At 40.0% G+C, this 15081-nt stretch overlaps 1 protein-coding gene across 3 annotated transcripts in view; it reads right to left on the bottom strand.

The window, feature by feature from the left end:
- ripor3 (RIPOR family member 3) overlaps positions 1 to 15081 on the bottom strand; it is a 111251-nt gene that overhangs the window by 64604 nt on the left and 31566 nt on the right. The window contains exons 2-3 of one of the 3 annotated variants that reach the window (XM_059329004.1): positions 4817 to 4900; positions 159 to 262 (exon numbers count right to left, since the gene is read on the bottom strand). The gene's annotated coding sequence lies outside the window, so the exon portion shown is untranslated. Of the gene's footprint in view, positions 1 to 158; positions 1666 to 4816; positions 4901 to 15081 lie in introns of those variants that run through there. The other 2 variants (XM_059329005.1, XM_059329006.1) reach the window with 2 other exon arrangements.

The following is a 15081-nucleotide window of genomic DNA, read 5'->3' as shown; positions in this document are numbered from 1 at the left end:
CAAAGCCTATAGTTGGGCTGCCTCGGACCAGCCCCTAGTTGGGTTGGCTATAGGCCCAATATGTCGGGAGACACGATTCACCGGGCTCCTCTTTTCTTCTCTCTCTCTGATGTCCCAATAATACGTTTCACAAGCATGTATTTTCTCAGAGTACTCACACTTTTCTTTGCTCTCTCTTTCACAGGGTGTCGAGCTGTGGTCCTGCTCTCTCTCTCCTGCTGGCCTCACTGTCGTGGATCTTGGTCAGCCCCAGATGGGAATGCTGTAGTGAAAGGACAATGAAGCTTTGTGAACCATTTGCTTTATTTTTTTGACCCCACTAGATGGTAGCCTGGGTATACCCATACTGCCTTGCACGCTCGAATTTCATTTCGAACCTCCAGGCAGTCTGGCAACCAGGGCCGTTTCTTAGCCCTGTTTTAGGGATCCAATCACAGAATGGGGAGGGACGGTAAGACGGAAACTACTCGGCAGACGGAAGCTTGTAGTTTTGTAGTTTTCTTATGGATCCAACATGGCTGCAGCAGACGCGAAACTCTCTTTAGCTGTAGACGGCGTTTTAAATAGTTTAGATTTTAAAAGTTGATTTTAAAAGAAGAACAACGTTTGACTTTACACTCATGTTTTACCACCAAAAAGGATGTTTTAGCCTTGCTTCCAACAGGATTTGGCAAAAGCCTAATCTACCAACTAGCCCCGCTACCGCTCACTGCTGTAACGCCGGTGATCTCGCTATGAGCCGGGGGACAGCGGAGCCGCCGAGAGACCCGCAGCAGCCTGTTCATTGCCCATAAAATCAGTGGATGTGTGAGGGGGAATAAGGGGTGAAAATAAATAATCTTGCAGAAAGCGAGAACTGGAGAAGCAAAGCAGCAAGCAACACTCTCTCACAGACACACACACACACACACACACACACACAGACACACTCACACACACACACACACACACACACACCAACACTGCTGGTGAGCAGCCAGAGTCAGAACATGCTGCAGAAAAATGTTGCAGAAGCAGAATTGAGCATTTTAGTCTCAACGTAGAGATGGGCTAGTCTGGATATGTAAACCATAGATGTAAACATCCATTTCTGTCGATCTACATACGTCATCTGGTATAACTGATACGATTGGCTAAGAGCTGACGATTTTGATAGACATTCGTAGCGCCCAATAAACGGCTCCGGAGGATCGTAAACCACACCTCCTCTATGGAGAAATGAATGGCTGGTTTCCAGACTAATCTCATTTGATTAGTCTGGTGTTAGCCAGGCTAACTAGATGGTGGTCTTTGCTTAAAAAAGGCTTTAGCAATGATAATTGAGTGTGTTTTCAGCCCTTTGTTGAACAAAGAGCACCATCTAGTGGGCTCTGTAAATAAAGCAAATGGTTCATGAAGCTTTGTTGTCCCTTCACTAGAATGCTCCTCTCCTGGTCCCCTCTACACGCACTGCATCACTACTCGCCAATGGTGGCGCTTCACCTGCTGTCTGTAAAGCCCTTTGAGGCAAATCTGTGATTTGTGATTTTGGGCTATATAAATAAAATTTACTTGACTTGACTATGTCACCTACACCACTACGGTGTCCTGTATTTATCACTTTAACATATTAAGACATAAGCCATACTTTTAATATTGTTGATTTAAATGCAACTTGGTAGAACAGTGTAGAATGGAGCAAGGAAGAATCTGTAGCAAGTCTTGTAGCAGATCAGGGGGCAGATACACAAATAACTTGTCACTTTACGTTGACATTGTGAGATAGAGACGTCTACACTGTCTTTTAGTTTAATTTAATATCACTTTTTACACTCGCTTTCACCAAACTTTGCCATGGGTATATCACTGCCTCATATTAATGACTTTATTTGTGTTTTTGATGATGTTGCTTGTAATTAACAGTAGGCACATTAAAATGCTTGATTGGAAAAAATAGAATAAAATGAGCCAGTTTTGTGATTCTGGTTATTGAGGATAACTTTGTGCTGGAAGAAAGAAAATCAAATGATCAGTTTCATTATTGGCAACGCTAGTAGTGATATATAAACATATTTTGTAAGAGATAGTTGGCTCCAAAGACTAAAATCAAGGGTGTGGACACACATCTTTAATCTTCCTTTTTATCCAGTTATAATTTTGCATCATCGCCTTCTATTGTTTATCTTTTTTCTTGAGCTTTAAAAGCTCAAGAAGAAAGATAAACAAAGAAAGATAGGGGGAAACTAAGTGAAATATTTAACCAGGACTTCAAAACTTTTAAGAGTCAAATTTCGAGGACAAAGGGGGGTCATAAAATAACAGCATTATTTAATATGTAGTGGTGAAATGAACCCTGCAGCTATTTGTGTTTGACAAACTAAACTTCATGATGATAACAGATCAAACTGACATAATAGTTACAGTGTTCATCAGCCCCTCGTGATTTCGGCCACAGCTGAGGGGTTTTCGTTTTTAAAACATTTGATTGTTTTTAGTGGGCGACATGATGGTGTAGTGTAGCCTCACAGCAAGAGGGTCGCCGGTTCGACTCCGGCCTGTGGCTCTACTGTGTGGAGTTTGCATGTTCTCCCGGTGTCAGTGTGGGTTCTCAGCGGGTACTCCATCTTCCTCCCACAGTCCAAAAACATGCACTAAGGTTTAATTGGTGATTTGAATTGCCCGTAGAAGTGAATGAGAGCGTGATTGTGTGTCTCTGTGTGCCCAGCACCCCGCGACCTGAAAGACCTGAGTGCGGTTCAGGATAATAAATGAACATCTTGTTGTGTACAGATGCTCCAAGATGTGCCAGCTTTCTCACAGTGAACAGACCAGGGACAGTGTTGGCTGATAAAGTTAGGTACCTTTCCAGACATTCCAGATTAGGGAGTCAAGCTCACTTCTGATTATGATTTCTCTGAGCCCTACGACTGAATCACTTGGCTCTCCGCCTTTGATGAAAAGCAGCGCAACTGCTTTACAAAACTGAAAACTGGCGTCAATGTAACAATACATCCTTAAAGTGCTTTTTTGTTTTCTTTGACACAGGTAAGCTCAGGTTGCTGTTATATGCCTGTTAAGTGTCCCAAAACATTACAGAAAGGACAATAAAGAGACATTTAAAAAAATAATTATTTTATTTTATTTTTTACCTTTTGCTTGTTCAAGTGCTGCTTAAGTCTTCTTCTAAAAAAACTGAAGACCGGGTCCAACCGGCACAGGGTCACAGCACAGCAGTAAATTATGATATTTATATTTGATATATACTACACTGTCACATTCAATTTAATGCAATATTCTTTATTTGTCTACATATGTTATTGTTTAGTCTTTTTTTTATCATTTTCCTTTTGTCAGTTTATCTGCACCCTTGCTTTCCTTTGGCTGCTTAAAAAAGCATTTTAGGGTTTATACTCTCTCTAATGACTGGGCTTCTTAATCCACAATACTGAATGGTGACTTACTGTTAACACCTTTCAACATTCTGCTCTGTCAGTGTGTGTGTGTGTGTGTGTGTGTGTGTGTGTGTGTGTTTTCCTAAGTAAATCCAAATGCCTTTGTAACCAAATGTAATGAAAATAAATACTTAAAATATAATAATATTACCATAAGAATAATATGGTCAAACATCAGACTGATTGTTATGCGTTTGGTGTAAACACATTAATGGTGGTACAACCACTATTTTAGTAAAAGTTCACATTTGATCGATTAAACTATTGATTATTGTAGCTTTATGCGACAGCACTATTAATACGGAGTACTAAGAATTATTAACAAATTGGTATAGTATCAAAATTAAAGTACTTATTATAAGAATTGTGCTATTTCACGTCCAAAACTACATCACCAGTTCTGGCAGTCAATTTTGAATACCCTTTCTAAAATATTACTGGAGCCTATAGATCCATCTCCTCTCACTGCTTTATTTGGTGTCACTACACAGGCTCTGAATTTAAGTCATTCTAAGTCCAATTCCTTTATGTCTGTCATCGCTTTAGTGTGGGCCCGGGATCCCCTCTCACAAGTGTTCTTGGACTAGTTGTTTTGGTCAACACGGGAGTACAAATGGACTAAACTCTGGGTTGTGAAAGCGCCTCATGAGTCTTCCTCCTCTGCTGTTGTCATTTCTTTGGCTTCATGTTGCAGCCAGCCACTTTTCCCACCTCACATTTCTTCATCTCTGCCTCTTCTGCTCATTCCTGGCAGCATCTCTTTTTCCCACTCTGTTTACATCCTCCCTTTCTCTCAGCTTTAAGTCTGCAGACCTCCCTCCTTCCTCTCTCTCCTCCCTGTCTGCCTGTCGTCCACCTTCAGCCCACTCTCCTTCTCCCACCATGTGTGTGTTATATAGTGATATCAGGGTCCCTGTGTGATCAGGCCAAGCCAGAGCAAAGACTAAAAGAAACTTAAACCCATCATTTATTGACATAAACTCTTCACACACAGTGGACATCTCTATTTTCCTGAGGAGCTACAAACATCTAGGATACACACACACACACACACACACACACACCCTTTCAAACACTTCAATGTTCACACACACATTAATCTTGTACAAAGACAAAAAACATCTGCCTGCAAACACATCTGTGTCCAAGTTGAACATAATCCTTATCTGATTATGTTCATGAATAAACAGCTGAGTGTGGAAATATGCTAGCAATGTCCGTAATAACTTTGGATCATCCAGATGTGGATTAATATCCAGGCTGTTTATGTTTGTCAAACTCATCAGAGAAGAAGCAACCAGACAGAATCCATCATAGAGTGTTAGTAAATCATATAAAACTTGACCTTGTTACCACTGAAGTTCAAAAGAAATACGTTTTCTTACTTTTGTGTTGAGTTTCGTCAAATCGAAACTGTGGCGTCGTCGGAGCTCAGGACTGGTGGAGTCACTTAATCTCCACAAAACTCACTGAAATAATAAGAAATGAAGACCATATTGATTAGTTTCTGCTGCTGAACCTTGCTAAAACCAATACAATCCTAGTACAGTAAAAATACAGATGTACTTTTAAGATTGTCGCCCAAGCGTTCTTACTGCTTTCTCTCATCAGAGTTACTTTCGTATTGTAATTAGACATGTAAATCTGCATGTACACATATTCAATTTCACATGATTGTTAAATATGTATAAAGTTATAAGATGTATTTAATGCTTATGTATCTCTGATGGGTTAACTGACTGAAATTACAAACATTTACATTTCTGTGATATCGGTGCAGATACCAGACCCTTTAAACAACAGCCATGCAACATATCCTTCTACATTCTACAATTTACCACAAAATGCACAGAAGTTAAAGCATGGGACTGCTGAATAGAGAAAGTTTAGCCTAACACTGAGTCTACACAGTGTAAAATATAGTCACCTATGGATTTTGCAGTGCTCAAAGCCCAACACATAATCATTTTTGTTACACATGTAAAAAGGAAGAAAATAGAGTTGATGCGTGTGACAGAAAAATGCGATTGAAACACATTGTCAGTCTGCAGACTCACAAGTGGAATAAACACGGTGTCACTGATGGCGTTTGAAGCTTACAAACGCACACACATGGAAAAAAAAGAAAATGGAAAATGGGAAGAATGAAAATATGTGGCACAGCATGCAAGGCTTTACAAAGACAAGACTGTAGTTTAGCAGGCTAACGTCCTCTCACTGTTTTTACTGTCACATTTTGCAACTTGTACTTGTTGTTATCAGGCCATTTGAAAAAGCAATACAATGATGTACTCTTGTTTTTTCACTTTTCATAACTCTGATAGGACGAGTCGGTCGAATCCCCAAAATATAAAAGTGAAGCTACATACTGTTTTTCTTTCACATGATTGGTTTTACATGACATAATGTAAGCCATTGAAAGGGCCCTGCACGGTGAGCTCAGCCAATCTGGAATATCACCCAAGTGTGAAGTCTGACAAAGGACACTTGTGGGGGGCGTCCCGACTCAGTGTCTGCCCCGAAACACAAAACTTTTATTCCTTTAAACTACAACTGGTCAGTTCAGATTTGTTGATACTGTGTGACGCTGGAGAGAAGTTTCTCTCTTCAACAGGTTCGTTCTGTCCTCAGCAGGTAGTGCAAAAACCAGATGCTTTAGGAAAACCATGCTGCAAACCATGACCATGCTGCTGCTGCTTAGACCATTAAAACCTTTTTTTCCCTTCTTGCAACTGCCACTCTGCAAATGGTTTGCAAACAATTATTCAGCACCATAACAAGAAGCTACTGGTGGATGTGTGACAGTCAAGAGGTTCTCTTGAAATCATCCTGAAATTACTGAATTACTCAGTCCACTTGTTGTGATACAGTGGTGTCAGAGTGGTTGCACACACGTCAGCTTGCACAGGCTACACAAAAAAAATGCATTTCATTTCATGTGAAAGCACGCAGCAACCTCCGGGTCTGAGCATGGAGGCAAACCAGGAAGTGCCTTAAGCTGCATTCTACTGAAAATTGTGTAATGAAGTGGAAACTTAATATTTTGCCAACAAAACCAACAATCAATATTTTCAAATACAAACCTCAACTTTACCCCCATACTATCATTAAGATACTCCCTTCGATTCGAGAGGATTCTCTGGTATCTTCAATCTGATGTAGAACCTACACGGTTAAAATGGCCTGAAAACAAAAACCTTTTAAAAGGTACATTTAAAACATATCTTGTCATGCACAACTTGATTATGTGTTGTTATTGGAGCTGGGGTTATTATTAACTGATATTTAACATGGAACATTGTATTGAAGCTTGAGCTTGTAGAACTCCAGTCGGTCTAAAATGTACCCATAGAACTGGGTCTCAGGAATGAAAAATCAATGGATAATTGGAAAATACATTTCCCTAATGAATTTTCAGCAAGTTTTAGATATGAGACCACAATGTTCAATGTTCTCTGACTTGAAAATGGAGGGGGCGAAAAAGAACTAGTGAAGCAAATTGAAGTAAAGCAGAGACACAAACACACTTTTAGAAATTAATCTGTGGAACCTGTGAGCACATACACTTTAAAAATCTAAATTTATTATATGTTTCTTTTTTCACACTCAGTTTATAATGACAGGTGACAAACCTCTCCCCAGCCAGTTTCTAGGAGATAAAACACGAGCCAAACCTGCAGAAATGTTTACGGAAAGAATTGAACATGTAACTGCAGTAAATCTCAGTCTCGGTTCAACATTTCTATCATATCTGTTTTGCTGGACTACTTCCCTCAACTTGACACTTATAATATTTGATAGCAAATGAACAACTTTATGATCATTTCTGTTAAAAAAACAACAACAACAACTCAGAAAGTTCTCGTGTGGAGCAGCAGGACTGGATTTTTCTCTCAGTTCATCATTTCTCCAGAGAGTTCATTGACCTGCAGGTCACAGAGCCCTGTGTGTGTGTATGTGTGTGTTTGTGTGTGTGTGTGTGTGTGTGTGCTCACATGTGTCTGGCTAACGTGGTTGTTGGATGATGTCATGGGACTAATTGGAAGCAGCATTATATGTGTGTGTGTTGTGTGTGATAAATCATCTATACATTTCCATAAATTGGGAAAATGGTGGCTAAAATGTCAGAGCTTGGAAGGTAAGACCATGTAATGCTGTCATTTGTTGAACTTGGTGAATAGTTACACAGCTCTTTCTATGTTGTACTTGTAGTATATTTAGTATTTCATATTGAGCAATGGCAAAGAGCTTGAACACTGGACAGACGCATCAGAAGCTGCCCAGCAAGGTGAGGGGCCACCCATGTTTCAATCAAAGAAACCAAAGTTAGAAGACATTAGTGAGGGCACTTTATTAATGCAATACATTTTATGAAGTTGCATTTGTTTGTTTGCTTTGAGTTTACTCCTACACCTATGTTTCAATTTCCATTTCCATAATTTCCATAACCATTCAGTCTTTAAAATCAGGTTTACTATGGCAATGTTCAGGGAACATTTTCTTCCTTGGTAGTACTCTATTTGTTTTGTTTTTTAACTCATGAATGCGTCTGCTTAAACCTTCAAATAATGACACAATGGCAGAAGTGACTACAATTAGTGTGTTTTATAGCAGTGGCATCGTCTGTCCACTGTAAATTCTAATTTGTGACTGGGAATATGCCATCCTCCAAGATATAATAGTCCTTTATGATTTATATTGCCCTACAAAGCCTAGTTGCAGTAACTATGCAAAGAGTAAAACTGAAGAACTGCTTTAACGTTTATTACTGGCAAGCCAAATGGGTTATAGATAAGTGATATGACATTTATTTCTACATTTTTTGCTCAACAATCATGATAATTTATTTGACCTTTGACTCCAAAAATGAAATTACTGCACTCTGGTTTTGCTGTAAAAGGTTTTCATAGTAATGCACAAACAGAGTGCAGTAACTACAATGTTGTTGCCTTCTTTCAGCTTTTATATTTTGTTTTCAGTGAATAAACATTTTCAAATTGATTTTGTTATAAGTGCATTTAAAAGTGTTTAACAACTCTATTCAAAGATTTGTTTATTTTAGACTTAATATTTTAAAGTTATGTTATCTTTTAGTCTTAATATCATTTTATCTCACCTTTTTTTTACTTAATCACTATCTAGAGAATAATTTTTCTATCAAATATACTTATAATTTCTATTATTCTTGTCTTCACTATTCAACACAATGAAGAAATACAAGGCTACTCTGTATCACAGTCAAAGCAGACTGTGGTAAATGCAATTATTCTGCTTTGGTTTTGAGTTGGATTTTGTAGTTACTGCAATTTTTGACATCAAGGAGTTCATTTTTAGTTATAATTCAATTCTGACCAAAATTGTCATAGGCATCATCTGTAATGATAACACTAATCTTACACATCTTATCACACTCTTTCACAGAATCAAATTCTTGGTTCAAACACCCAGACTATGAGCCTCTGGCTCTAGTCCCACGGTCATTCTGCCTTTTCCATTCTCAGACAAAGTTACTTTATTTCATCATCATTTTCGCAAATTTAATACAAATCCCATGTATCTCCCTAGCATGCTTTGGGCATCTCTTGCTTAATTGAAGTTCTTTTTGGGGACACGACCAGGCAGCAACCTCTGGATCTGAGCATGGAGGCAAACCAGGAAGTGTGTTAAGCTGCATTCTACCAAATATTCCAGGAGGTGCTAAGTTTGGCTGCAAAAAAATTTCTGTCCATTCGTTTCAGTGCAAAATGAGAAAACTTCTCACTTACCACTTACCTCAGAATTTTTTTCAGGACAACAGGATGGTCTCAATCACTAGTAAAAAATATTCTTCAAGACAATTCGATATTAATAGTTTTAATAATGGCCCCATTTAGAAGAAAATACAAGATAAAGAATGATTTGGGGCGTGGCTACCTTTGATTGACAGGTGGCTAAAAAACTGAGCTGAAACGAATTGAGTTCAAACTTTTTACACTTTAGCAGTACAGTATGTATGTGCGTAAACGTTAGCAACGTCCGTTTGTTTTATAACAAGCAGCGAACACTTTGAGTACAGTTAGGATGCCGGTTTGTTTACTATAAGCGGCAGACACTGTGCACAGTTAGCGACCGTACGTCAATAAGCCAACGAGCTGAGAATGAAGTTGGATAAAGCTACAGTTTTCAAACTGAAACACATAAATACAATAGTATTAATTTGTATCAAACCTTGCTAGCATGAATTGAAATTTGGTTTAATTTTATCCAAAACTTATTTAAACACAAAACACATTTAAATATGAAAATCACTGTGAAATCTAACCTCATGCCTCTTCGGGGGCTAAAACATAAAACACTGAACTCTTTGACGTTATCTTAACAGTTTAATCTCACAGGAGTTATTACGTTAGTAAATCTTATTTTGCCCATGTATGCATGCAGTGATTAATCGATTAATTTATTGTTAACGTTTTAGATCAGGGATTCCCAAAGTGTGGTGCATGCACCCCTGGGGGTGCGCAAGCTGCCGCTAGGGGGTGCGCGAGATGAAAAATGTAATGGCGGTCTGATAATAACACAATTACATTTTTTCCCCCCACACAATAAAGAAGTGTAAATTAACATTTCATTTGTAAAATGTAAAATCAAAAACTATAATTTTAATTAATAAATAAATACAGGCTATTCAAAATGCACTTCATCTTCAAATGAAGCATAGAAGAAGTTATCTTCTTCCATTTTTCCAACCTGTGTTATGATTGATGATTATGATGATGATACAATTATGACGGGTTGTTTAGCTCAACTTGCTGCAGTTTTTGTTCAAAGCGGCTCAAAATATTATAACATTTTCCCCAACTTATGTGCTTTCTGCCTCTGATCCTGATCATCATCCTCTTTGCTCTTAAAAATGTAAGCTTGCGCATAACTTTGTTGCATTATATTGGCTTTGGTAGTTAAGCAACCAGGTGGCCAGGTGGAGTCGACCAATCAGAGCAGAGCAATCAACTGAAATTAACTGACGGTGGAGACAGTTCCGCCACACTGAGCAGCCAGAGGTCGATAAACTGGAAATTCTGGCCTTGAACAGAAAGCATTTTTGACAAAACCATAATACCTATCATTGATCAGACTTCACTTTGAGCGTCCTGAGTTCTTCCTGAACGTCCACATATGTTTTTTCTAAGAAAAATGAAAAAATAGCTTTGTTAGAGCGATCTAAAAAAACTGTTATATCTCCTTTTTTCAGAAATCATCCTGCGTATTTAATATGGGAGCCAATGAGGCAGTTGGTGCATGTTGGTGGAGCTTCTGTGCGTCCTACGCCCAAACTATAACTCTGACAGCTTTACCAGAGGATTGTGAGTGAGAGGACAAATTTGCCTACGTTTCTATGTATGAATTATTTCTGTAGAGTGAAATTTGCGGCCTGGAGTGCAGTTTTCAAATTTATTTTTTGACAATTCTTCCTCTCCCTCTACACTGTGCTTGATGACATCACCACTCTAGACTAGGGTTACATTGGGGGGATTTTTTGACGTGTTTTGAAAACCGTTTGTCGAAACCCTTAGAAAAGTCATAGCGCACTTGTCATGGGCGAGCCGGTCGGTTTGATACCTTTTTTGTGGATGTGTGGCCAAAACTCTGGGAGGAGTAGTCGACCGAAAAATGACACGGAAGAAATGGAAGAACTAGAAAATTTCTAAAGAAATTTTGATTGTGTGCTTGCCTCTGGCCCATCATTCTCGTGGATTAAATCAGCAGTTAAACCGGGACTCTGTCCTGAGTTCACAGACACCTCATACAAGTCTGTAGGACAAACGGTTCACTAGTTAGTAAAAAGGGGCGTGGCTACTCAAAGGGGGCGTGGCTTCAATCACCAGTCAAACAGGGACTCTGTCCTGAGTTCACAGACACCTCATACAAGTCTGTAGGACAAACGGTTCACTAGTTAGTAAAAGGGGCGTGGCTTATCAAAAGGGGCGGGGTTATCAATCAACAGTTAGACAGGGATGCCATGCTGAGTAATCTGACACCTCATACAAATTTCTAGGACAAACGGTTCATTAGTTAAGAAAGGGGGCAAGGCTAATCAAAAAGGGCGGGAATTTATGAAATATTGTTATGTAGACAATCAGTGATGAGCCATCATCATGTATGACAAGTTTGAGGCAGATTGGAAAATGTATGGTCAAGTTAAAAGAGTTAACTGTTTTCAGTTAAAATGTCTGTGTTGGAGGAGGGGAGAGGGAGGGGGGGGGAGCTTTGGTAGCTAAGCAACCACGTGGCCAGGTGGAGTCGACCAATCAGAGCAGAGCAATCAACAGAAACTAACTGTCACTGACAATGCTTTGCTAAAGTGAGCAGCCAGAGGTGGACAAACTGAAAATTCTGGCCTCGAACAGAAAGCATTTTTGGCAAAACCATAACACCTATCACTAATCTGACTTCACTTTGAGCGTCCTGAGTTCTTCCTGAACGTCTACATATATTTTTTTTTAAGAAAAATGAAAAAATAGCTTTGTTAGAGCGATTTAAAAAAACTCTTACATCTGATTTTTTCAAAAATCCTCACGTGTTTTTAATATGGGACTCAATGGGGCAGTTGATGCGTTTTGGTGGCACTTCTCTGTGTCCTGCGCCCAAACTAAAACTCTGACAGCTTTACCAGAGGATTGTGAGTGAGAAGACAAATTTTCCTACGTTTCTATGTATAAATTATTTCTGTAGGGTGGATTTTGCGGCCTGGAGCGCAGTTTTCAAATTTATTTTCTGACAATTCCTTCTCTCCCTCTACACTCTGCGTGATGACATCACCGCTCTAGTTTCTGAACATTCCGCGCAATACACACACATGGGAAAATCGCCGTCCCCATTAGTTTGGAAAAATGGAAATGTTTTCGCACTTCGTGCGAAAACTATACGTGCAATCGCTCTGAAATTTCACAGGACTAGAGTTAAATTCAGGCCCTACAACTTTCTAAATCGGTTCGGAATTTTACGAGCAACGGTTTGCGAATGGTGAGGCCCCAAAGTTGGCGCAATGCGTTCCGGATGGGCCGAAAAGTGCACGTTTGTGCACGTTGTGCGAAAACGTGCGCGCCGATCGCTAATAAAAGTCATTCCACACGATTCCCAACCAGGGCGCAACTTTTGACGTTTTTACTTTTCGCGATTTCTCAAAGCTGCGGGACTAGTTACGCGCCAAAGTTTTTACGGAAGAATAATCTATAATAAATAAATAACTAGAAACAAAATTCCAGGGAAATTTTGGAGTGCCACGGGACTACTGCCGGTTGATTCTCGTGGATTAAATCAGCAGTTAAACCGGGACTCTGTCTTGAGTTCACAGACACCTCATACAAGTCTGTAGGACAAACGGTTCACTAGTTAGTAAAAGGGGCGTGGCTACTCAAAGGGGGCGTGGCTTCAATCACCAGTCAAACAGGGACTCTGTCCTGAGTCCACAGACACCTCATACAAGTCTGTAGGACAAACGGTTCACTAGTTAGTAAAAGGGGCGTGGCTACTCAAAGGGGGCGTGGCTTCAATCACCAGTCAAACAGGGACTCTGTCCTGAGTTCACAGACACCTCATACAAGTCTGTAGGACAAACGGTTCACTAGTTAGTAAAAGGGGCGTGGCTTATCAAAAGGGGCGGGGTTATCAATCAACAGTTAGACAGGGATGCCATGCTGAGTAATCTGACACCTCATACAAATTTCTAGGACAAACGGTTCATTAGTTAAGAAAGGGGGCGTGGCTAATCAAAAAGGGCGGGAATTTATAAAATATTGTTATGTAGACAATCAGTGATGAGCCATCATCATGTATGACAAGTTTGAGGCAGATTGGACAATGTATGGTCAAGTTAAAAGAGTTAACTGTTTTCAGTTAAAATGTCTGTGTTGGAGGAGGGGAGGGGGGGGGGGGGAGCTTTGGTAGCTAAGCAACCACGTGGCCAGGTGGAGTCGACCAATCAGAGCAGAGCAATCAACAGAAACTAACTGTCACTGACAATGCTTTGCTAAAGTGAGCAGCCAGAGTTGGACAAACTGAAAATTCTGGCCTCGAACAGAAAGCATTTTTGGCAAAACCATAACACCTATCACTAATCTGACTTCACTTTGAGCGTCCTGAGTTCTTCCTGAACGTCTACATATATTTTTTTTTAAGAAAAATGAAAAAATAGCTTTGTTAGAGCGATTTAAAAAAACTCTTACATCTGATTTTTTCAAAAATCCTCACGTGTTTTTAATATGGGACTCAATGGGGCAGTTGATGCGTTTTGGTGGCACTTCTCTGTGTCCTGCGCCCAAACTATAACTCTGACAGCTTTACCAGAGGATTGTGAGTGAGAAGACAAATTTTCCTCCGTTTCTATGTATAAATTATTTCTGTAGAGTGGAATTTGCGGCCTGGAGCGCAGTTTTCAAATTTATTGTGTGACAATTCCTTCTCTCCCTCTCCACTCTGCGTGATGACATCATCACTCTGCACTCTGAACATTCCGCGCAATACACACACATGGGAAAATCACCCTCCCCATTAGTTTGGAAAAATGGAAATGTTTTCGCACTTCGTGCGAAAACTATACGTGCAATTGCTCTGAAATTTCACAGGACTAGAGTTAAATTCAGGCCCTACAACTTCCTAAATCGGTTCGGAATTTTACGAGCAACGGTTTGCGAATGGTGAGGCCCCAAAGTTTGCGCAATGCGTTCCGGATGGGCCGAAAAGTGCACGTTTGTGCACGTTGTGCACAAACGTGCACGCCGATCGCTAAAAAAAGTCATTCCACACGATTCCCGATTAGGGGGCAACTTTTGACGTTTTTACTTTTCGCGATTTCTCAAAGCTGCGAGACTAGTTACGCGCCAAAGTTTTTACGGAAGAATAATCTATAATAAATAAATAAATAATAAACATGAGCAATAATAAGAGATGCCTCGTGCTTCGCACGAGGCACTCATCATCACTGCTTGCAGTGAAGATGAGTGCCTCGCTGCTCAGCCGTGGCACTAATAAACATGAGCAATAATAAGAGATGCCTCGTGCTTCGCACGAGGCACTCATCCTCACTGCTTGCAGTGAAGATGAGTGCCTCGCTGCTCAGCCGTGGCACTAAAAAGAATAGTCCCGGTGAATAGTAGTTAGTGTGCTTTTGCAAGCAAGCACACAAAACTAGAAAATTCCTAAAGAAATTTTGATTGTGTGCTTGCCTCTGGACCGTGACTCTCGTGGCTTATCAAAAGGGGCACGGATTAAACAGGGACTTTCTGCTGAGTGCACTCACACCTCATACAAGTCTCTAGGACAAACGGTTCAATAGTTAGTAAAAGGGGGCGTGGCTAATAAAAAGGGCGGGAATTTATGAATTATTGTTATGTAGAACTGAAAAGTGATGAACCATCATCATGCATGACAAGTTTGAGGCAGATTGGACAATGTATGGTCAAGTTATAAGGTCTCGTGTTTTATGAAGAAAGCCATGTCTGTTTACTGAGAGTAAACTGACAGTTATCAGTTAGAATGTCTGTGTTGGAGGAGGGGGGGGGCTTTGGTAGCTAAGCAACCACGTGGCCAGGTGGAGTCGACCAATCAGAGCAGAGCAATCAACTGAAATTAACTGACGATGGAGACAGTTCCATCAAAGTGAGCAGACAGAGGT

The sequence above is a fragment of the Centropristis striata genome, chromosome 3 (assembly GCF_030273125.1).
Source record: "Centropristis striata isolate RG_2023a ecotype Rhode Island chromosome 3, C.striata_1.0, whole genome shotgun sequence".
Classification (NCBI taxonomy): Eukaryota; Metazoa; Chordata; class Actinopteri; order Perciformes; family Serranidae; genus Centropristis; species Centropristis striata.
The sequence above is the reverse complement of the archived record's forward strand: the minus strand, read 5'-3'. Positions and strand labels throughout refer to the sequence as shown.